The sequence below is a fragment of the Nelusetta ayraudi genome, unplaced genomic scaffold, assembly GCF_046127955.1.
Source record: "Nelusetta ayraudi isolate G7.1 ecotype Tasmania unplaced genomic scaffold, CSIRO-AGI_Nayr_v1 ptg000004l, whole genome shotgun sequence".
NCBI lineage: Eukaryota > Metazoa > Chordata > Actinopteri > Tetraodontiformes > Monacanthidae > Nelusetta > Nelusetta ayraudi.
Genome location: NW_027466054.1, coordinates 9664842 through 9680080, shown reverse-complemented (window position 1 = coordinate 9680080; position 15239 = coordinate 9664842). Strand labels below are relative to the sequence as shown.

Genomic DNA, 15239 nt, shown 5'->3' with positions numbered 1-15239 from the left:
CCCTATACATTAACATTGTATAATCAGTAACTATGGCAGGGGTAGAACTCTCAAAATAAAATGGAGGTGTTGCACAATACTGTATCTCTTAGTCTCCATCTGGGTAGTTGAAAATATTTGTACGTGCAGACAGTTATTAATGCTGAATTGTTTTTATGGCTTTGTAAATTGCATTTAAAACAAGAAGCCCTTCGTTGTGCAGTTCCACCCTGTTTTAAACTTACTTCTCTGTCCAAACCTCAGCTGCCTACTGCTTCCTGCTTTATATTTATTCCTGTTCCAAATAACTTGAGTTTTCCCTCCAATTAGTCTGACTTCAACATGTGCCCTAAAACTGAAGAGTGACTAAAATCCTTATCGAACAATTTCCCAGCAGTGATCTCGAAAGAGATTCATGCTGGTTGTAATAGTTTAATAGTGGAAAGAACATGACTTAAAAGATGTGACATGTCACTTTGGCACATGTGACTTTTCTGCTTTTCTGAGCTTTTTAAATGGCCATTGTTTACTCTTTTTCTCAAACTGATTGCTATGTATTGTATTAAACCTATAAGGATTTTTTTTTTAATTGTTTGATGATCCAAAGAAAAATAGGGTCAGCTGGACCTTTGGAGAAAAGGTTATCCATTGTCTCAGTGTTCTGAATGTTTCACAGAGAGAAGTTCCAAAACTGAGTTGATTTTTTTTTATTATTATACTTAATTAACTGAAAGCTCATATAGACACAATACAAAAAGATCTGCAGATAAGCTTGTAAAGTACAGCAGTGAATGATAAACACCAGAGACCAGAGAGAATGAATCATTCTTCAAATTTCTGGTTCCTGCTTGAGACGCGACAGCTGCTGTACCCTAGTTTACAAAATCTGCACAGGCTGTGCGGTTCTCACTGTGCTAAAGTCTGGCCAGACTGCTTAGTACATAGACAAAACAAAACAGTGGCAATTGTTGGGGTGATATTTTGTCTGAAAAATCTGAAAATTCAGCACTTGAGTTACAGCTCATTTACTGGTGTGTGTGTGTGTGTGTGTATGTGTGTGTGTGAACGCATTCATGTTATCTTTTATAAGAGAATATCTCTCCACGAGTGAACTGCTATCTGATGTAACGCTCAGTTGGACACTCATGACATCATATTTCCAGGGACCCACGGCTTTGATTCTACAAGCTGTGTAAACCGAACGAGAGTCTGACCCAGCAGGCTCTGTTGCTTCCCATCAGACTATCAGCTCCCTTTCACACCCAGCATGTTTGTTTGCCTGCGCAGGAGCTGCAATGTTACACAGCGCATCATCCGGTTGTCGCAATCGCAGCCTCCGCTCAAACTTGGGCAATCCCTGAGTGAAGAACACTGACATCTGTGTGCTGGAGAGTGTATCAGTTATGAAGGGCGAGTTACCCCACAATGGTTTGCAGCCTGCACAATGTGAAGTTGTGATTCAGTTGAACGCTGAAACCATTCGCTCTTCTTATGAAAGACCTCCTTTGCCAGTTGAGTAACACTTAGTCGTTTTGACACAATTGCAACAGAATGATTCCCCCCGACCCCCCCAGGGCTGCATATCTTTTGGGATTGGTTTTACTGACGCCAATTCAATTCAGATTTTTCTTTTGTTGTCATGCCGCTTAAGAGCAAATTTTCACAAAGGCCCACAGTTGCAGAGAAGACTTAGTGACTGAAAAGGAGAACACGTACGCTGCAGTCCTTGTTTCCAGGATCTGTTGTTCAGCCTTCATTGACCACACGCCACGCTGCCGCCCAGGATCACACATGTGGTGCTTTGTGATATCACAGGGTTCCAGACCATCCCTGGAGGATCCCGATACAGGGCATGAAAATGACCACGAGCCAAAGCTTACACGCCTGGCAACGCACACAGGGTGGACTTGAGCAGCAGTATAGCAGCGGCAGCAGCAGCCCACTAATCCACGATAACTTGCATTTCTTTTTGCTGCTTGGGAATAAATGAGGCTCCTTAAGCTCCAAAGACTCAAGTTTGAATTTTGTCCAGTAGGATTTCAGATGCACCAAGCAGTTTTGGATTTTGACAGTTCACGTTGTATCAAAATCTTCTAGGAAATTACAATTTGTTCCGTCTTTGAGTGTTTTTGAGAACGTTAATTTTGTTGACAGGTAGAATGAGGAAACATTTATAGTATCCACTTCACACTTTTCCTTTTTAAGAAGAAGGAAGGATCGGTGCAAGGACTGCGGAGATATTACTTTAAGTTTCTCACGTGGAAATATTCTAGGGCGTGGATTGTGACGTCACATCGTTGCGCCCGCGAGCGCACAAAACCGTGTCATCATCATGTTGCGACAGCCATTCTCTCCAGTCGGTGAAGAGTCAGGAGGAGATGAACAAACCTGGCGGCAGTTGAGGGTTCTGTGAACGGCAGTCTCCACGGAAACGAGGGGATATCTGCCCTGGCCGGACGTGTTTTCCCTCGGGTAATTGTCGGAGGCCGCTGCACGTCTTTCGCCGAAGCACGGGAGTCAAGGTGTCGAACTAAAAACTCGTGATTTTGGGCAGAGCAGCTAACGTCAGCGTTGCTATAGTAGTCGGCTAACGTTAGACCAACTTGGCTTATGGAGCTATGTCGCCTTGCCGCTGCTAGTTAGCATGTGTTGCTAACGTGCTAGCCCGTACGAGTGGCATTGACTGCCGCTGGTGGGAAACCAAGAAACCAAGAGGTGCGAATCAGCCTCATCTGTGTTTGTTTGCTGCACGGGATACTCAATAACGGTCCGGACTGACGAGCCAAAGATATACCAGGAGAGACCGGCTGCTTTGTTCGTTTCCACGCTTCCAAGGTAAGAATTGAATGCACCACTGAGGTGCAAGGCACAAACTGGGCAAATATTGAGTTGGAGAGTGAAGTGAAGTGGGCCTAGCATTTAGCCGGCTAACAAAGCTAGCTCGCGGTGTTAGCATTGCTAAGGCTAGTCGAAGCAACGCACTACTTGTAAAGTGGAGCCTGTTGGCGACCGTCAGAGGTTACCGACGTGAGCTTCAGCCGGCGGTAAATGTTCACACCGCGTTGTCATGTTTTCACAATCGTCCGAGTAACGCAAATCTATTTGGCAGCTTCTAATCGTTCACTTTGTTGAAAAACAAACCGAGCGAGCCACGGGCTCCGCGGTGCAACAAGTTCAGCCAACGTTCACCGTCTAAATCGCGATATTTCGCCCACCGCTGAAATGATACGACTGGGTTTTCTCTTATAGTGACGTTGTAAACACGAATCTGGCTGGCTGCACGTCAAGAGTCGTTAGTGAGACTTCTATATTCCCAGTAGCTGCAGACCATTTCTTGCTTAAATCCAGATGTTCCCGAGTGTTAACAGCTACAAAATGTATTGGGCAGCCGCTAAATTGTTAATAGATCGAGATTAATCCGACACTAAGCGCTTTAACGCATGATGAATAGTTCTTAAGAGGGGTAAATATTGTGTTTATCAGTGGCTTGTTTGATGGAGTGAAAGTAGACCGCCACTAATCAGTACCTTATCTTGAAAGACTAACACGTTTCCCAGACTAATCTAATGTGCAGGTGAAGACTCTAATTAACTGTTGCTCACCCACAGGGTGTTTTCTGATGCAGTAAGGTGCCCTGGACAAGTTTGTTGCCTGATGGCATTTTGTAGCTGTGGAGAGATTTACTCATTGTCGTTTCCTGTCGCTTGCCTTGACTAATTATAACTTCGCTCGGGTAGAAGGCTTTGCTATACACATGGCAATAATACTCAGACAATAATAGAATTAAGGTGGCTAAGGTGTGTACATGCCACACTACTGAGTATTACAGACAGCATTTTTGGCTATTTAAACCTGGACTAAAGTTTAAAGAAAAGGCACCTAAAGTTAAATATGATACAGGTGCTACTCACGTTTGCACACGGATGGTTTGGGACTGTTCGGATTCGATTCTCTCCCCTTCATCTACGAAAACTGACTTCTGTTTCCTGTGACATGTATATAAGCAAGATATCACTTATAATTAACGACATTGCCAAAAAAATAAATTAAGCACCATTTGTCAGGATTTTGCAACCATCACAGTGAAAATGACCACACCTTGGTAATTCTGAGCCGGGATGCTTGTTTAGAAATATTTTTTAACCCAATAGATCGTTAACCAGTTAATGACAGGATTAAACATGCTCGGCTCTTTAGGGTGAAGCGCAAGTGGAGTGCCGTACTTTTGTGGTTTGTGTTGCAAATGTTTATTTTAGCTTTTATTTTGGCCGTTGGACTCGTCCGTCGCCCTCTTTTTATAAACAGACTCATGCCGCTGCAGCGCTGCATCAAAGTTGGCTGTCATCATCTGAGAGCACAGCAAAGGGTTTAAATGCATAACTTCATTCTTTTTATAGCAGTGTAAAACAGATATTGCAGAGCAGCACATGTGGACCACTGTTCTTTGAAAACTGTTTTCCCGGTAAAGGCACACAGAGATGCTGTAGGAGATTCTGTTATCTGCTCCCCTTTACTCACATCTTTTTGTTCCTGTCTAGCATGTTGAACACGCGTCAGTTTGATAACATACTTACAATGAAGGTTCCTTTTACTTCTTATCTCGAGTCTTTTATTACGTAGTGGCAAAATAGAGAAATGTCTGGTTTTCATCAGCGGTAACACGACTCCTTCAGAGAAAAGTGAACAAGATGAAATGAAGCAGATAGATGAAGAGAGGAGAAGGGATGCAGAAGAGAAACTGAACTTCACACCGCAGCGGTTCAAATAGAAGCAACAAAAGAAATGAGAGACACACACACACACACACACACACACACACACACAGATTTTTTTGTATCTTTTCTTTGTCTCGGAAGAAGTGATGTCAGATCAAGCGTTTGTTTCAAGGAGGATGAAAAGCAGGCATCACGGGTCAGCTGGGGTCAGTGTGGCAGAGGGAAGCTTATTGCTAATGATGATGTTACAGCAAAGCTCACCTGCTGCACAGCCTGCTGCCACAAAGTTGGACTAGACAACAAATTTGTTGACAATCTGGTTCTTTATTACCGTCAGTGAGTTGCTTGGAATTCAAGTTTCACAACTGGAAACGGAAGGTTAGTCTTCTACGATCGACCAGCTGCAGTGTTTCCACTTTGACATTGCTTACACGTTGAGCAGTGATTGAACTCTGTGTGTGTGTAGAAAGGAAACGCAGATGAAATATCAGCTTTTCAGCTCTCCTGGCTCGGTGTGATGCAGCGGCGTTTCCTGGCCGCGATGGTTGCTGCGAGGCCTGGGGGCGACGGCTGTCCTAGACTCTGTTTGCGGAAGGCGTCACGTTCCCACAGTGCCGACTGACTGGCGCGGCGCAAAGTGACCTCGGCAGCTTTTCCCTCAAACAACTCTCATATGGGCCGCGAGATTTCCTGGCTTTGAAGCTTATGTTTACTAAACACGAAGGATGATACAAGCGAGATCGGCGGCGATTGGTCATTTCCACCGCCGCTGTGTTTCTGATTCCACCTAATCCTCTGCCGTGCGCGTGTGCCAGTGACGCAAACTGCTTACACCAGATCACCTGGCTGCCCCTTCGCTGCACCGCAAGCTGTCTGCTATTGTTGCTGCGCCGTCTGTGGCGATGCCGGCTCACCAGCTGCTGGTTTCGCCCGAAGTGGCGCCACAGTTTGGCAAATGTTTTGTCCATAATCACGCAGCTGGTTTAGGTGATCGGAACCAGGGTGGCACAGAATGATACGGAAGGTGCAGTTCCATGCCTGAGGCGATGGCCAATTCAAAAGGCGGCGGGCCCATCGTCCGATCCATGCTTTGGAGCAGTTCACATCTCTTCTGTGGTCTCTTGTCGACCATTCCTCACTTGCTGGGTTTTCATGGCAGGTGTTTTCTCTGTCCGTTTGTTGACCTTTCTACGGCGGAAAAATGTCATTTCTTTCGTTCTCCTTTCTTCGAAGCATAGCACTGGGTGCACTAAGTGCTAGCAGGCTTTTATTTTATTGTAGCAACTGCATGTGCTCTGTTGCACAAGGGTTGCTGAAGGATTATTACAGTCAAATCTTGAGAATGACCCACGCTATTCATGAGTAGCGTGTTGCAAGAAGTCCTCTTGTCACGATACATTATGAAGGAAGAGGTTTCCATTTCAGTTTTTGCCAACAAGTCCTTAATATTCCTGACATACCGCCTGATGCAAGAGTCCAGTCAATCCTATGTAATGGACTGTCACAAAGAGGTTATAGAAAAGTTTGTATGTATATGTAATGTAGGGATGCAAATGATGGTGATTGACATTATTGATCAATTAACGATGAATTGAGGAGCGGCAATTTTTCCTGAGAATCTAAATTTCACAATGACAAATGTATAAGGAACACATTTTTTAACCCTTAAATAATGTTGAGGGTCCAATGTGACCCATTTCTTTTTACATTGAAGAACGGTAAAAACACCCTAAACATTTACCCTCTGACTTTAAGTCATAATGGGTCACATTTCAATTTAAAAAAAAAGAAAAAGAAAAAGTTGTTTAAAAGTAACTTGTTGTAGGTATATTATGACCATTGCTTTTTCCTGCCACTACACTGTTATAATGATATTAACTACCTGTGTAAAAAAAAAAAGCTCAATTAATTGCAACTAATTTAATTGAATCGATTACATTCTTAATCGACAATTAATCAATAATCCATGAATTGCTAACATCCCTAACCATGTGTGTGGATGGTTAGGCTTGGCGTGTGATATGATCAAATTTTCCTCAACGTAAGTCATGAGGGACTTGAGACCCTAAGAGTGACAGATGTGTGAAGGACATGTTTTTAAGAGAAAAAGTGATGGATGTCAGTAGAGGGAAGTCTTCTGAAAGATGGTTGCGGTTGAGGAAGCTCTGGATGCTGTTATTCCAATACTGTGTGGAAAGCAGTTTGACATGGATGAGTCATGTTAATGTATGTTATTTTCCACTACGAGGTTGACTCATACATATGTAAAAACCACATTTCCTCTTCATGTTAACTCAATTCTGAAATTGAATGCAGCCGCAGCCCCTCGCAAAAGGCTCAATGCAGTTCCAACATCACCATGGAAAGCAGCCTGCGTGTGTGACAGCCGTTCCGTGGAATCTAAACCAGGACGCTTCTCCCTGGATCTGCGATGATGAAATCGAGAGAACACATTTCTCGCTGCGAGTCCTCCTTTGAAGACCGCTTTGTGCCGTGAGCGTCTGCGAGAGCGTCGACGTTTCGGTTCTCTCTACCCGTAAATGCAAGAACACTCCCGAGTCTACGAGGATGGCGAGGAGCGGCTGGCCGCCGTGTCTTGGAGGCGGCTGAAAGCAGCGCGAGGACGAGGAGCGAATAGAGGAGCTTCTGTGCCGGAGTGGAGTGCTCTCGCTAACGCCGTGAGAGCGCTCTGATTTGAATGGGCACTCGTCCAGGCTGCGTTGCGGTGCCCGGACACTGCTGCGGTGACTGATATGGGGATGTTTGGCTAATGAGTGATTCATGACATGATTCACGATGCTAACGACCGCTTGCGACCCGGGAAGGAAGAGACGAGGCGAGATGGAGGGCAGCAAGTTGCGTCCGCTGATGACCCGCAGTCCCAGGACTCCATAGTTGTTGACTTCAGGGAGAATTAGAAGGAGCTTAAGTGTTTGGAAGTTTGATTTTTAAGGGGAAGAAATCAAAGGGTGTTTTTTTGTTGGTGTCAGTCCGGGGAAAATACATGGCCACACTTCCTTGTAGCTGCATTGATATATATTCTTTTTAATCCTGTGCTATAAATTTAAGCAATCAATCCGAGTCATGCGGGGTAGACTGAGTAGAGCTGTGAGCTGGCCAACCTGCAGGATTGAGCTTGTGGAGGCAGTCAACTGGCCCAGACCCATCCAGGAGTTGAGACTTTGAGGGGATGCCGGAGGACTGGAAACGGGTTTCATAAGCGAAATGAGAAGAGCCAGAAGATTTCAAAGAAAAAAGGGGAGAAAAAAAGCAGACTCTTCAGAAACCCAGCCTGCTGTCAGCATTGTGTGTGGGCAGAGAGGCTCTCGAGGAGGACGAGAGAGGAAATTAAAGAGCTCTTTTGTGGAGAGATGCAAGTCACCTTGAAGGGAGGCGAACGCCTTTTCAGGAAATCTGCGACAGCAACGAGCAGTTCAATTATGGGCTGAGCTCAACTACATGTTGTTCACACACTATGGACTCTTTGATCGTATGCTGCGCTAAATATATATTTTTTTATTACACAAAGCAAATAAGCAAGCCTCATGGTTGAATTGAGACCAGCAGCTTCATGTTGGTCTGCTGTTTTGATCTGTTTTACTCTGTCAAACCTAATGAGTGAATCTTAGGAAATGAAACGTAGCTTCAATCTCGGCTCACCAGTGTTCGATATTGGAACCAGCCTGGAGGAATCTCAGAGACATTGCTCTGATACACACTTAAACTATCAGTTAAACACAGGGAGAAAAGGGAGTCCCAGTTTGGGAACAGGGATAAAAATAAATATATATACAAGATATGGTTAAGACTGAACCAGCATAAGTAGTGGAGCTCTCAAGCAACGGAGAACAACACTTCTCAGCAGTGAATCGAGTGATTGGATACTTTAAACTACACGGTAATCAAAATGTCACAGTGTAAAGGATAGGCGTGGGTCCATGCACAGTGCTGCAGCAGCAGCTCTGGGGCTCTCGGCTCAGACCGTTTCCATCTTGCTTTGACACAATTGCATCTTCATCCGCCACCCACAACTTATTCCCTCTCCAATGCCCACTAGTCCTTCTGTAGCAGAGGTGCGGGATGGAACGCGTTTGAAAGGAGGACTCTCCCAGCAGAGGTCTTGTTGGCATGGAAACCACTGTCTTTGTGAGTGGAGCCCTCTCTTGTGTGCTCAGGAGGTTTCCCACTGTCTCATGGTCCAAGAGGGCCCTGTCAGCTGTCTACAAACACACTCGGCTGCGGTTTGTCTTGGCTTTCTGGCAATTATCGCTCGAGTTCTCCTGCAGATTCTTAGCATAAGTTAAAGGGGGAATTGAGATCCCTTTTCTGTTTGCTTCATATGTGTGAGTGTGTGTCTATTTCAGTCCAAACACTCGGGGTACAGGCAGGTGACTGCAATACTCGCCCTTTGCATTTTTATCTTCTTTATGTTAAGTCACCATTGTATTTGACAAACAGTACACATTTTTGCAGTTAGCGTTTGCCTTCATACAATCCAAAACCAATTTCCATAAATGGCCGAATATTGGCAGCAAACATATGTGTGAGTTCTTAAAATTTCTGAAACTCTGGACTGTGTTCTCTCAGTCTCCAGCTGCAATCCACTTTGAATTCCACTCCTTATTTGTAATTTCTTTAAAGAAAAAACGTTTGATTTTCTGTTGTCTGATGTTGACAGCGATAAATTTCCTGATCGTAGTTGTGGTGTCAGTGTGTGATGTGTGTCCCGGTGTGATAAGAGTCACACGTGTGCAGTGAAGTCAGATATTGTTCTCGGCCTGAGCAGCAGCAAACTGCCGTTATTTGGAGTCGTGTGTGTGTGTGTGTGTGTGTGTGTGTGTGTGTGTGTGTGTGTGTGTGTGTGTGTGTGTGTGTGTGTGTGTGTGTGTGTGTGTGTGTGTGTGTGTGTGTGTGTGTGTGTGTGTGTGTGTGTTGACAAGGTGTAGCCTCACGTGCCGTGCACATTCTGCAGACTACTACTCCCAGCTTGCTCCTTACTTTTCCATTTGTTAATTTAACCTGTTCATTCCCTGCGTGACTTCCAACATTCCCAGTCGCTCACATGCGATGAGCTATGTGCTTTACCGCCTAAATCTGAATTGATAAAATGAATTCCTAGGGCGCTAGTACAGATGGCATAGGCAGTCTGAAGTTGCGGTGTGCACTCAAAGAATGTGGGCCGGGGAATCGGATGAATTATTTACCGTTTCTCTCAATTAAAGTATGCCGGGTCACACTTGCTGCAGCTCAGAAACGCATCCTGTCTGATTTTATCCACGTTAAGTAGACAAAACCGCAGAGTTTCTGACTGTAAGAAGACTAATCTGAATGAATTGTGTGCTTTTAATATTAAGGCTGTTTTTTTTTTCTCTCCATGGGGTCGAATTAGATACTCGGAAGGAATGCGTGGCGTCGTCACGGTGCCGCAACATCTCGCAGCTTCGACCCGGGCGTCTCTCTCTGCCGGGACTGGAGGCAGGTGGCGGCTCAGTTAAAGGGCCTTTAAATCTATTAGAGAGGATAATCCTTGAGGGAGAGTTCTGCGAACAGGAGGAACGAGGGAACCAGCCTGGCGATTCACTTTCCTGCAGTCGGATCATTGGGCCGCTCTTAAGCGCCGTCGCTGCGCGAGGAGGAGGAGGAGGAGGAGGAGGAGGAGGAGGAGGAGGAGGAGGAGGAGGAGGAGGAGGAGGAGGAGGAGGAGGAGGAGGAGGAGGAGGAGGAGGAGGAGGAGGAGGAGGAGGAGGAGGAGGAGGAGGAGGAGGAGGAGAGAGATCTTGTCCTTCTGTTTTATATTTACTAGTTGAACTGGAGAGTCACCACCCCCCCACCTCTCCCTCCTTCTTCCTGTTTGGTCCCCCTGTTGTTGCTTCTCTTTACATTTGCTCGAGCCTCCCCACCTTCCCCCGCACCCCCCGGCTCAGTCGGTGGCTCAGCATCACTTCAAAGGGGAAGGTCTGCAGAGCTACAGATAACGACGGCCTGGATCCCCAGAGCACCAGCAGGCTTTTCCAGAGCCGCTGCTCGCTCCCTCGACCCAAAGGTTCGGCCACCGCTGCATTTCGCTGCAAACTGCCGCTGACACTCGGGCTTCTCGTGCTGACGTTTCTCGGGGGGGGGGGGGTTGTTCCCCTTTGTTACTTCCTGCTGCAATTTCCAGCGTTCTGGTGGAAACCTGTGGTATGAAGTGCATGTGTCCCTCTGGTGGAACCTGAAAAGATCAAAGAAATGACGGTGCAACGTCTTCTTTAGCCTTTTAAGTAGTTTTAAAGATGATTAGCCGTTGATTCTGCCTGCCTTATCTTTGTAATTTTATACATAAAGATTGAGTTTTGGGCTAAATGGAAAGCAACAGTGAGCCCCAATAACCTTGCTGTCCCCCACCCTCTTGTGAGAACACGCCTGTCTGGTCTCTTCTGCTGCTGCTGTCTCTTTGTTGCTTCTTCCAACATCTTTGCTCTCCCCGAGGTTCACTTTGTCAATGGCAAGGCGGACTGACACTCTCTCTGTTCGACCATGAAATGCTCACAGGTGCATTTCACAGAAGTAAAGTCATATAGTGTTGCCTGCCTTAATCCACCATAATTGTACAATAATCTGTTCGTTCATTTTATTACTTCTTGTCATACTTCTACATTGCTGATATATGCAGTCCTCTGAATAGTCTGTTTTTCTTAAAACTGCACCCCTGGCTCTTGAGTCCAAATGCAAATCTTTAGTGAAAGTCATGAAATGAAAAGATTAGAGCAAAGGCTCAACATGTTTTCTTCCGTTGTAACTTGCGCCTGTTCAGCGCAGTGATTCCGGCTCGGGTGCGCGTAAAAAGCGTAATAAGCCGTCTCGCCGACACACTTGCGTTTCCCTTTCAAATCCGGCAGTGGTAGCTGCGTCGCGTCACTCTGGCCGCGCTCTTGGATGCAGTGGAAAGGGAGCAGCTCGCAGAAGTAGGGTCCCAGAGGAAATGAGGCTACATTCCTTCACTGATTTATGAAGCATCACTCAATCTCTGTACCACTGGCCAGCTTGCCGCTCCTCCGTGCAGATTCCCCCCCAGCTTGAGCGCAACCTTCCTGGTCGCGGCGCAGAGGTTGAACGTTGTGCGCTGACGCGAGTGAAGTTGACACCGGGCACTGAGCTAAAGCGCAAACTTAAGGATCCCCCGCCGCTCGCGTTTTTACCCCGAATCAGTCCCTGGTGTGGACCTCACGGCTTCAAACAAAAGCCGCCCGCATGAGTCACCTCGGAAACAAGCGGCCCGGTGTCGGCCAACGTGCCCTGTGACTCTGGCTCTGCGGCGAGGTGATAACATGCCAAGTGCACTGTAGTTGGGGGTCACACCTGCAACAGGATTAAAAGACTCTTGGAACACCTTTCAGGATTGTGTGACCGTGGAAAAGAGTTTAGTGCTCGGCTACAAAAACACTTTTATTATTTAAAAGAGAGATTTCCAAATCCAGTAAGTCCACTACAAAATATCTGAAGAAATACTAACCAGCTTTGTGCTGTTACAAAATCAGCGCTAGACAAAGCCGGACATGGGTTGACTGAATGAAAGCGCATTAATTGTTCACCAATGGCTCGACAAAATGTGACGGTGTCTTGAAACCATTCTTCCTTTTCCTCAGTGCTGCAGCTTCAACAGTTCTCTGCTGCGTCGTTGGCCTGATGATTATTTATTGCAAATGAAGCCTCTTAAAAATCCTCATCGTGAGTTTTTTTTTCTCCACGTTGCTCCATCTCACGATTATCAAATGTCAAACAGCTGGATTGCCTGTCTCGGCATCCACTCATTTCCCCCAAACTCCGTCCATCCGTATCCAGTGTTGTTTACGTCAAACCTCAGGAATCCCGTTCCCTCCAGGCAAGCCGGCTCCCTGGTGCTGCTCGGGACTCTGGTGGGCTTGAGCCCTTTTTTTCCCCGCCGACCGCTTTGCTCAAAAACAAAAGCTGCGTTTTATCTTCTTCCGACTAAACCGTATTTGGACTTATTTTAAAGTTGTCGAGGGATTCTCGATTTCTAACTGCGTGTGCTTGTGTGCTGATGAATCGATTGTGATCTCACTGGTGCAAATCCCAGTCAGTAGACGCATCAGGCCCTATATCCATTCAATTTATTGATTGGATTTGGGACAGACTGCCAACAAAGTGCTTCCCTGAAACAAAGCATGTGACTGGACCGACGCTACTGCCTTTTTGTGGAGTTAGCTGAAGTGTTTGCAATAATGCTAACATCATTGCAGCCTATGTGGGATGGATTGCAGCCTTTTTAGGTGCATGCTTGAGTTTCATGCGAGGCAGATGCAGCCCTCCTTGGTTTCTGAAGATGGGTCAAACGTGAAAAACTATCCTGGCAGCCTGTACAGAGGTTTTAAGATGTAACTGGTTTTTATTTGCGAGCTTTGTTCCCCTGCAGCCTTCTAGTCGCACCATTTTCAGACTTTGTAGAGATGCCCCACTGCGTTACTGCGGTTACATTTCAGCTCCGCTTCACTTCCCATTGAACAACAGAGCTGCAGCATCTGTGGCAAGTGGCTCAATGTTACACCCTGGTGCAGGTGTTATTTGTGTTGCCAGGTTGGTCATCTGTTCAGTTTTTTTTTTTTTTGTGTGTTATTTGGCAAATATTTGAAGAGCAGCAGTGTTGTTAAAATGGGGGCCCAGAACAAATAGTTACATTCCAGCATCCTTATCTCGTGCTTCTCTCGTATTCCATACGTCCCTGCGGCGCATTAACTCTTTGATGACCCGCGAGATTGCTCCCCTGACGGCTCCCTACCCTCTTTGTCCTCAGAAAGAAGCGGCCCTGATAGCGGGAGCCGGAGTGGAGAAGACTGATTGTGGCCTGAACAAAGAAACACAGCCAGAACTGTAAGTAAACACTGCGACCATGTGAACTTCCCCGGGGTCAGGATGTGCAAGTCACTTGTGTTCAGCGTGGCGCTTATCGCATAGGTTTACCGACGGGATCAGTAAGATCTGTTCCTGTCTTGGAATGTAAAAGTAAATGTTTCTCTGCGGATGATTTGAGGCGAAGGGACCCTCAAATGGTCGGGCAAAAAAAAATAAAAAAAGAGGATACACTGTAAACATTAAGTTTAACTGACTCCTTCCCTCGCCCCTGGTTTGTCCTCTGAATATTTCTTCCTTGTCAAACACTTCCTTTAAAAGCCAGGAGAAGTAGTGACCAAACCCAACAAATATATCGCATAGCCATCGAAGAGACTGTTAGACTAAACACAGCATAACAAAATATAAATTAGACTTTGATGGCTTTTTTTCCCCCCCAGCACTTGGACGTTGCCTCATAGGGGATTCATGTTTTTTGTAGTTGGTTTTTAAAAATGAAGTCTTTGAGTCAGTTGTCCTTTTTACAAGTCTTTGAAACTTTTTTTTTTTTTTTTTTTACCTATTGATTGAGCGATCACACAGCTTTCATATGATATATTAAAATGTTGCTACCAGGGTCCCTCAGTGTTTGTATGCATTACTTATTACATTCCTTCTTACTGTGAGGTCATCAACCTTTATCTTATTATGCTGTTTGAATACTGGTGTTTTTGTTCTTGGGATAAAAGGAGGAAACTTTATGCAACCGAACCCTCAATTATTTTCAACTTCACTTTCCTAAGACTACTACTCTGTCTACGTTAGCGCCATGCATTGCTCTTCTTTTGTAATATATGCTGATAATAACTAGGATAATTTTTTTTTTTTTTACGAGCACATGAAAAAGATTTGTCCAGTTCAGGTCCCACCTCTGGAGCAGGATGCTGACTGTTCACACTTGCGCATGAGACACAGTGGAAGTTGTTCTGAACAAACAGGAGGTGAATTCACTTTGAGTCATTCTATATTGGGCTTGGGCTTGGTGGAACAGTGTGAGTGCGCGCGTGTGTGTGTGTGTTTGCATGCGTGTGGAAGGGTGGGGTGGGAGGGTTAGTGCTGCGGTATAAATAATGTGTTTTACTCACACAGTCACCGCGCAGCCGCTCAATTTGAATTGCGACTACTAAATATTTGCAATTTATAGGCACAATAAACCACACTCTTGTGAAGTCAGACTGCAGTTTTACACCAGCGAGGGGTTACTGCATGACCGAGAGCCCACCGCTGACGTCTCCACAATATGCTCGAGCGCCGCTCACCGTAGGAGGAAATTCCCCTCGAGTGTGGCGCAAATCTTAAATAATTCATCCTGTGCACGCGCCGGTGAATTAAAGGTAAAGTGATAGCATGTAGCAGTGCCTCTCCTGGCTGCCTGCTGCATTTTTAAAGTGCGGATTGGCACTCGAATGTCACAAAATGTTACCGCCGCCCCTGCGCCGTGGCTGTTAATCTGGGCCGAGGAATCAAATAAAGGAAACGTGATACAGAGTGTGAATAATTTAGGTGGGCTGCGTTTTCCTCCTCGTTCGACTGTCCTTTTGATGTCCCAGTGTGACTTCCGTATGCCGATGGCTCGAAGTTATAAATGATGAATTTGCTGCTGAAAGCAGAGCTTTTATCTTATAAGAATTGGTTGAACCTATCGCCCACCTCCTCCTT

At 45.7% G+C, this 15239-nt stretch overlaps 1 protein-coding gene across 5 annotated transcripts in view; it reads left to right on the top strand.

Moving 5' to 3' along the window:
- The first annotated feature begins 2315 nt into the window (after nucleotides 1–2315).
- The window catches only part of fbxw7 (F-box and WD repeat domain containing 7), an 86265-nt gene continuing 73341 nt past the window's right edge, over nucleotides 2316–15239 (top strand). For 2 of the 5 annotated variants that reach the window (XM_076033373.1, XM_076033356.1), the window contains exons 1-2: nucleotides 2316–2814; nucleotides 13486–13562. The gene's annotated coding sequence lies outside the window, so the exon portion shown is untranslated. The remainder of the gene's footprint in view (nucleotides 2815–13485; nucleotides 13563–15239) is intronic. The other 3 variants (XM_076033381.1, XM_076033365.1, XM_076033391.1) reach the window with 2 other exon arrangements.